At 38.5% G+C, this 9062-nt stretch overlaps 1 non-coding gene across 1 annotated transcript; it reads left to right on the top strand.

Annotated features, from left to right (window-relative positions):
• Positions 1-8546: 8546 nt before the first annotated feature.
• LOC120196979 lies at positions 8547-8653 on the top strand. The gene has a single exon (XR_005523233.1). It is a non-coding gene; the product is annotated as a small nucleolar RNA R71 (small nucleolar RNA).
• Positions 8654-9062: the final 409 nt, after the last annotated feature.

The following is a 9062-nucleotide window of genomic DNA, read 5'->3' on the forward strand; positions in this document are numbered from 1 at the left end:
AGCTATTCATAATTACCAATGTATATTTAGGGTCATACGCTAAAAATATATTGTTACATTCTAAATTACATACCAATGAAAGTCTTCACCTAGAAATCTATTTGAGATTTGCATGGCGGGAAGTTCGGCCTAATTAATCTTACGATTTGGGATGTTTAGCACACATAATGGATAATGATGCGAAGAAGTTAGCCTCAATGAAATAATTTTGCATGTTTGTAGGATACCCCAAGGGAACCAAATGAGGATTGTTTTATAACCTTAAAGAGCAAACGATCAAAGTGTCTACTAATGCAAATCCTACAGAGCGTCGGAAAGAGTAACGTGGATTAAACTATTTGGCTGCCACTTCATTGCTGGAATCATAACACGTTTATGAGGATTGCAAAACAATGGGGAGAATGCCTTGCACTGGGAGAAAATGATCTTCAAGAATTGGGATGTGAGGAGATGTCAATTTTGATAGCAACCTCGAGGAAAGAATCTATTGATGGAGTGGTAGACTTGGAAGCAGGAAGAGATATTTTTAGAATTAGAGTAATGGAAATTCCTACGTCCAGAAGTGTCTCATTGAATTGCAACCGAGAAGAGGATGCAGTTCTTGTTGATTCACAATCCTCGGCAGAAAAAACTGCGGACTCATCGGAGGCGAAGGAGCACGAGAGGAATTCCGATGAGGAAGACACTCAGTTATGGTGTATGGGAATTTATCAAGAGACAACTTTTTGTCAGGTGAGGATGGGGAAGAAAGGGACATTGGTGAGGAATCTATTATGGGTCTGTGCAATAATGGGGCTGGTGCAGTGAATGATCAAATGCTAATTGAGTTAGCAGTGGAACACGAGGATGCGCTGCAACACGTGGAGAGAGAGGAAGAAGCTGTCAATACTGTTTATGAGGGAATGGAGGATTATTCTAAAGTAGTGCCCATACTAGGTTGCCGATCCTAGCCTAAGGTGATTAAGGATGTTTTTAATATGGGGTTCACAAACACGTGTGATACCAAGATTCACATGGGAGAAGGTTTTCATGAGGACGGGGCTAAGGATGATCAGCTAGATGAAAGGCCCATTACTGGGCAAGAATGTGACGATGCGGGCCAGAAACTTAGTTCGTCAACAAATACGGGTAATGTCTCTCTGTTGTATAACCAAAGGCAGATCGAGAAAGCTAAAGAAGGGGGAAAGTAAAAAATATAGTTATCTTCGATTCATCCAATACAAATTTTTGGCTTCCCAAAGAAAGTCCAGAAACTATCAAAGCAAGAAAAATCTGAAGAAGGTGTAACGTGTGGAAGAATCGACTGAAATTGAAGATAGATCCCTATCCGATTCTGACTTACATGAAAGGTGGCAGAGACAAAGGAAGGAGGCCAGAGAAACGCTTCAGGTGGGGAAAGAATTGGGCATAGCTTTTAAAGGTTCAGAAGAGGATTTGATTCGAGAGATTGTAGCAGCGGAAGAATTGGAATGTGAGTCAAATTCCCTTTCTATTGAATTTTAGTAGAGTTCAGCGGAAGTAGGTTTGGAGATAAGGATCTTATCTTGGAATATGCGAGGGCTGGGTTCAATTGTTAAAATTTCAGAATTGAGGAGGTTAGTTAGGTTGCATAAGTGTGAGATTGTGTTGATTCAAGAAACTAAAAAAGAGATTTTTGATGAGTCAGATATATCACGGTTTTGGTGTGATGATGGTTTTGATTTCAGATTTTTGAAAGTGGTGGGTAATACTGGGGGTTTGCTGTCTGTGTGGGATAAGAGTCGTTTTCATATTGTAGATAGTATAATAAAGGACATATTTTTTCTGTTAATAGGGAGGTATGCTTCAGAGGTTTTGATTTGTTCAGTGTTGAATGTTTACGGTCCCTGTGCTTCTTCTGATCAAGGTACACTCTGGAATGAGATTATAGTAGAAAGAGGGAAGTTCAACTACAAATGGTTCATGGATGGTGATTTTTACGCCATACGAATCACAGTGAGAGTAGTGGATGCTCTTATAGACAAGATGAGATTGCAGCTTTCAACAAGTTCATTGAAGAGTGTAATCTGTTTGATATGCCTTTAGCGGGGAGGAAATTTACAAGGCTCGGATCGGAAAATCGAAGAAGCCGCCTTGATAGAATTTTTGTTGAGGAAGAATAGTTTCAAGGAAATAGTGACGTAATTCTATGGGGGCTACCGAGATCAGTTTCTGATCATATACCGATTCTGTTGGGTAAGGAGATAATTGATTGGGGACCGAGACCTTTCAAGTTTATTAACAGTTGGTTAAAAAAGGATAGTTGCTTGAAGGTGATACAGGAGACTTTAAAATTGGATTACTCTTGTGAGGAAGATTTAAGTGTGAAGTTAAAAAGGGTGAAAGGAGCATTGCAAAAATGGAATAAGGATTGCTTTTGGAATGTCGATAATAAAGTTAAAAAATTAGAGCAGAGGATTAATGACCTAGAAAAAAAAAAGATTTCTCTATCCTGGACGTTTGGTGAAAGGGAGGAGGTAGTTTGCTGTATAAGGAAATCGTGGGATTGTTTGAGATAAAAGGAGGACATTTGGCGTAAAACATCAAGAATGAATTGGCTGAAGCTTGGAGATGAAAATACTTCCTTTTTTCATAAAATAGTGAAGATTCGAAGCAAAAAGCGAATTGACAGCCGAGGGATATGTTGTAGCGATGTTCTTTGGACTGGTTGCAGAGGTTAATTCTGACTTTGCAGAATTGACAGCAATAAAAAACGCTTTGGTGATGTTTAGCGAATCCACGTGGTGCGGCAAGGTTGAACTGATTGTGGAATCAGATTCTACAGTAGTATTGAATTGGGTTCAAAATTGTTTAGTTCGACCTTGGAGGTGGGGTTCTTCCTTTCAACAGATTGATGAAAATGCCTTGAAGATTAGGGAGGTTAAGTATGTTTATACGCCAAGGTTAGTAAATGAAATGGCAGATTACTTGGCTGACTTGGGGTCCAGGAGATCGATTATGTTCCAAGCATGCTGGTGAGAGGCTCGTATGGAATTGTACTTTTTTAATTCTATGTCTGGTTTAAGTACTAAATCGGTTAGATTTTGGGAGATGGATTGTATTGGGGATCCCTTCCTAGTTTGAAGTACGAAGGCATTGAATTTAGCTGAGGTGTTTCCTTTGTGGTTTTCCCTCAAATGTGGAGTACTCTTTTCCCCCAGTTAGGTTTAGGGGTTTTTTTAATGAGACTCATATTTTGGGGTACGATACTTTTCTTCATTCTAAGTAATAAAATAAAATTATTACTGAGGAAAAAAAAAAAACTTTCACGAGGGAAAGTTATATGAATGAATTCAAGTCTCAAAGTAAAGTGTTACTCGAAGAGTTATTATGGAATAAAAGAAATCATGAAGTTTCTATACTTGATTTCACTCCAAGTGAAAGACCTAAAAAATCTATATTATTAATAGCCCCAACGTAGTGGAAGAGTATCTAGAAAACTAGACTTCTTCATGTATGATGGTTAGCGATGTCTCGTATGATGTACTGAACAATGTTGAGACATTATGTGCAAGTATACACACATCGTTTAAGTAATAAATTATACACACATTATGTGGAATTGTATTTGGGATTCATGACTTCACTCTGCTCTTATGGTTTCTTCAGCTTGTTTCATTGGCTGCGTCAACCTGTGTGATCCTTGTTGCTCATTTGGTTCATTTTGGCTAGCATTGTGAAGATAGTTTGGATTGTGTTATTGGTTTCGCCTTCGTTTATTAGATGTATCCTTCTCTTGAGTCTTCGTTGATTTACCTTTTTCATGTTTGGTCGCATTTTGATTTGGGTTGGTAAGATTTCGGTCTAGTTTTATTGTAAGGTCTGGATTTCTTTTCATGTATTAGCTTTGTTTTCGGTACCTCTTTGATATTTAATAATATTTTTGGCACTCTTTCCCTTCTATTTCGTTGATTGAGTTTCAACTTGATTGAGTCATGAGGGGTTTTTTAATGATACCCCTTTACCTTTCAAAGAAAATAAATAAATTGGACACACTTAGTATTTTAGATGTTGAACCCATGTCCGCGATTTGTGAGTACTAAATATGCGGAAATATGTGCAAGTATACACAATCGAACAAGTAATACAGTTATGAGTGAGTATCGTATCCACAGGGATTGGAGAGATCTTGAGTAAAGCTTATGCACTATTCTAAAGTAACTAAGTATAGCTAATGATATTCACAAATGAGAATGCTGTGGTAAAATGGATGGAGATGTCGTGACAAATTAAATTGTGTTTAGTGCAAACAAATGGAAATGCAAAGGCAATATAAAATGTAAATACTGGATTTTATTATCAGGACTTTAGACTTCCTCACACGACAAGCTACTATGAGAATGAGTGATAGGAGTTACTTAGGAAATTTAAGTCTACTTCTCAGAATGGTCTTACTTTTATGCCTTCTCTGCCCGACAGAGTTTACTAAGGTGCCCTATGCTATCTCTAGTAAGGGACTCGACATATTAAAGATGCCTTGGCAAAACCGATTAGCGTTAGCTACTACAGGGATCCTATTGGTCCAGATAACAGGATATGTATCGGCAATACCTTTTTGCGGCAGCATTCACATCTAACCTATCGCTCATACACAACTCCTTTTAGTCGAATGAAATCCTAGCCTTATCTCTAAGGTGGATTAGGCCTAGTTACTATCTAGAACCCCTTGCTTATGTGGTTCCTCCCTAGTTTCTCTCGAACACTAAGGATATGCTTCATAGACATTATCTCAAACACTAAGTAATCTCCTAAGGAACGGCTACTCTCGTAGCTCCTATAACTTTAAGGCGTTAAGCTTCATAAACAAAACAAAATATAACATAGAAAAATAACCATTCATTAAAGCAAAACTTAAATATCCAAAATAAACTCCCACCAAATAGGATTAGTTCATGGTAGGGGTTCAAAATAAGCAAGCACAAAGCAAGTTAATTCGTTCCTTACAACCCAAATGATAAAATATGAAAGCTAAGGGCAAAGGGAATGAGGAAAAGCCTTCGATGTGCACTGCCGGAGCTTCCCTCGGCCACCACAAATTGTCCCAACGATCTAGCTCTTCTCGGATGCCTAGTTCGTCACTCCTTCTAGCTTGTCAACGGAGGAATGCCACGGCAAAAACGATTGACGGAAAAAAGAGAGATATTTTTCTCCAAATTTTTAGGCTCTTGGCGGCTGTGTAAAAGTCTCAAAGTCTCCCTCAAAAAAGTCAGATTTCATCTTCTATTTATAGGGGAGAATGAACCTAGGGTTTTGTGTTAAATTTACATTCGTACCCTAAAGTTCATTCCTTTTATGTGAGTCGCTGCAAAGATGGTAACTGGCCCCTCCTTTATGGCTGATTGCACAAATCACGTTTTATTCCATGACAGCTGGCTCTTACTAAAAATATTTTCTTTGACTTTTTCTGCCCAGAAATGTCATCCGAGTTGTCGCGGAAATCGCATTTTGCTCAGTAGTCTCATCATGTCATGGAAATTCCCTTTTGCTTATCCTTGCTCCCGAATCCTGCACATCATCAAACAAAACACCTTCCCCATAAAGCAGCTCTGATTACAAAATAAAATGTCGCATAAAACAAAATTCCACCACATGCAACTATATGCTCCTAAATGCATCTATATGATCCTAAATGTGCTTTTAGACAGTCAATAACTTAAGTGAAAGGTCCCAAATATGACCTTTTTACGGAGTTATCACACCCCCAAACTTAAGCTATTGCTTGTCCTCAAGCAATAGATAGCATTAAGCAAAATAAAAATACTATGGCATGTTCAGAAGAAGAATAGTTTTATGGGATAAAATTTCAGCCCTAAGAGCATTTAGCTTCAACAGGCTAGACTAGTTTGATAAATCAAGTATTGTCCCCTAGGGCAAGATTCTTTGTGTGGGTGTGTGCGTGTTTGTATCTAGTCCATGCTTAACAAACCTAAAAATTTTCTACAAAAGTTTTCTTGTTTTGCCACGACATTTACAATTTTCACTCCCGCATTGTTTTCTTTTCCTTTTTTCTTCTTTTTTTTCTTTTTTTAACACTGCTACGAGGGGAGTTAGCCCATCACACCTACCATCCCACACTCTAGGTAAAAGGGAGCATACCTTCCACCCCCGAGCTAGTCAGGTAGAGTCATCCCGTAACTACTTTCATTCACTCATATACCAAAGCTACCATTTATTTATTTGTAGTTTCCAGGAAATTCCATGGCATAGAGGAATATACCTCTACAGATATGCTGAAGCATTTATTCACAACTTCTTTTTTTTCTCTTTTTTTTTACAAAGTGGGGTTTTCATCGTTTATGCCAAGACATGCAAGAGTTCTCTTATAAAAAATTTCTAAGTTCCTTAAGCATGAAAAACATACAATCGTGTATTCAAAGGTTTCAAAGAAGCAAGTCCTAGAGTTGGTTCTATCATCCTCAACAGTCATGTAGATTTAATCTTAGCCATCAATAATTCATCATCATCAGACATCCTTAATTTATTCCAGAAAACCAATTCAACCACTTACTAATGTCATGACATATTCATTCTACTAATACTATCATGCGATGATTTAAGAACCCTACCTCCCCCAAACTTGAGAGAAGCATTGTCCTCAATGCTAAATAAAAACTAAGGAAAATCTAAACTACATGGAAATTCAATGCAATGCAAGGTACCTTAACTTTATGCTTGTGGTGGTGCGGTGGTCGTGCGACGTGTGTGCTTTTGAAATTATGTGGGGATGGAGTGTTTAGAATCTGATGCTGGTACGGTTGAAATTTGGATGGACCCTAACCTTACAAAGAAAAATAAAATATTCAATTAAAAAGGAAACTGAATAAAAACAGTAACAAAATAAATATTTATTTATGCACAGGAGTAAATCCAAAATGTAACGGCATCTTTAAGATGCTTGGCAAGTCTCGATATCGTGCAAGAGGAGTGCATATTTGTCACGTTCGATCGGAGCACCAGTATAGACCAAAATGCCCCACACATATAACAGTTCCACCTTCAAACTATTTTGCCCTAGCATTTTGTGTCTTTCACGTCTGAATTGTATGACCTTTTTAGTAGTCCTTTCTTCTTCAAAGTGCTCTTTGCCTGAAGCTAAATGGTAGTGGAGTGAGATCTCTTTTCACTCCTTTTTGCCATGGTAACTTGTAATCATTTGGGAAGCAAATTCGTTGAAGAGGTCGAAGTTATCCCTATGACAGTAGACACCATCGTGTTTGACCTTGTTCTTTCCTATGCTATTCAAGTAAGGAAACAAAACAACACTAACGAGAAAATTGACAATGTTAGCATACCATAAAATTTTCGTGGCAAATAATAATTTCTCATTAGGGAATTTTTCCTTAATGTCTATTCCATTCCTTAATTCTTTTATAATTTCTAGTCTAGACAGATGGGCAGTTACTTGTGGTTTGGGATGAGTAAATTCAATAGAATCCAAAGGTTCAAATTTCATACCTGGTCTAGCTATGGGTGAGCTAGACTGATTCATCTTCTTTTGAATATCATCGAGCTCCTCTTCGTCTTCTTCATCAAGCTTCAAGTGATTATTAGTGCATAAAAATTTATTGCGGCAAAATTCTGCAGCTTTCCTTTGGTCATCAACTCCTACTGATGGGGGCTTTTCTTTTACCGTGGGAAATTTTTTCTTATCCTCATTGGTTGCACTCTTCGAGTCCCCATCATTGTTTTCCAAAAAATGTGAAGCTTTTTGCACCTTCGGATCTTCGTGCATAATCTCATTATCGGGCTCTCTGAGTGTCTCCCCCCCAAACTTAGCATCTTTGTCGATTCTAGTGCCACTCCTTAAGGTTAATGTACCACAATGTTCTATGTCTTGAGCCTTAGTGACTTCAGTATCACTAGGTAGACTGCCATGTAGGCGAGACTATAATGCCGTGGCAATTTGGCCAACCTGACCCTCCAAGGCCCTTAAAGACGAGCTGTGACTTTGAAGCAAAGCTTCTTGGCTTTTTATAGAGGTCACATGGTCATGCAGCATGGTCTTCATGGTTGCTAAAAAATCTTGAATTGTAGCCTCCAAAGAACTTGTGTTGGATGAAGATGGCACTCCCTTCTTAGAATTAAGCCATGGCATATTCGTTTGAAAACCCTAGGAGTTACTGAAGTTCTGCTGCCTAGCAGGTTGACTAGCATTACTGGTTCCTTGATTTCCCCAAGAGAAGTTTGGACGTTGACACCATCCAAGATTATTATAATAGGGGTTGTTGTTGCCTCGATTGTAGTTCTCTACATAGTTGATAGACTCCTGATTAGTCGGACACTCACTCTCATGGTGATTGCCATGGCATAATAGACATGCTGATTTGGATGCATTTGTTGAGGCATCTAGCATCATCCTTGACCTTGAATATGAAAATTGGTAATCATGGTTAGTAATTCGATCATGAATTTTAAAAGCCTCTTCAGGTGATTTGTCGAGCAATGTCCTATTTGTCAAGGCATCTAGCATCATCATCGTGGGTGAATTGACTCCATTGTAGAACATCACAACTTGAGTCCAGTCGTGGAATCCATGATTGGGGCACTTGCGAAGCAAACTTTTGTATCGATCCCAACACTCATACATAGACTCTTCATCACCTTGGTGAAAAGATGCTATGGCATTTCTAAGATTGTTGTTCATATTGGGTTGATTATGCCGTAGTAAATTTTTTTTGCACAAGTCAGTCCAAGACCTTATCGAGCCGGAAAGTAATCCATTGAGCCATGCCCTGGCGTGATCTTTCAAAGAATATGGAAATAACTTCAATTTCAGTACATCTTCATGCACACCTTGTTGTCGAAAGGAGTCACAAACATCTAAAAATGCCCGAACATGTTGCCTTGCATCCTAATGAGGAGCATCACCAAATTGTCCAATCAAGTCCAACATGTCGAACATAACCGGTTTGAGCTCAAATTGGGTTGCCTGAATCTTGGGAGCTACAATAGCAGGTTTTAGATCGTCCAAGGTGGGAGCTAAGTGATCTCTAATAATGCGTGGTCGAGCATAATTCCCAACATTTGGAATTATCGTGACATTT

This window comes from Hibiscus syriacus, unplaced genomic scaffold (genome assembly GCF_006381635.1).
Source record: "Hibiscus syriacus cultivar Baekdansim isolate YM2019G1 unplaced genomic scaffold, ASM638163v2 tig00117034_pilon, whole genome shotgun sequence".
Classification (NCBI taxonomy): Eukaryota; Viridiplantae; Streptophyta; class Magnoliopsida; order Malvales; family Malvaceae; genus Hibiscus; species Hibiscus syriacus.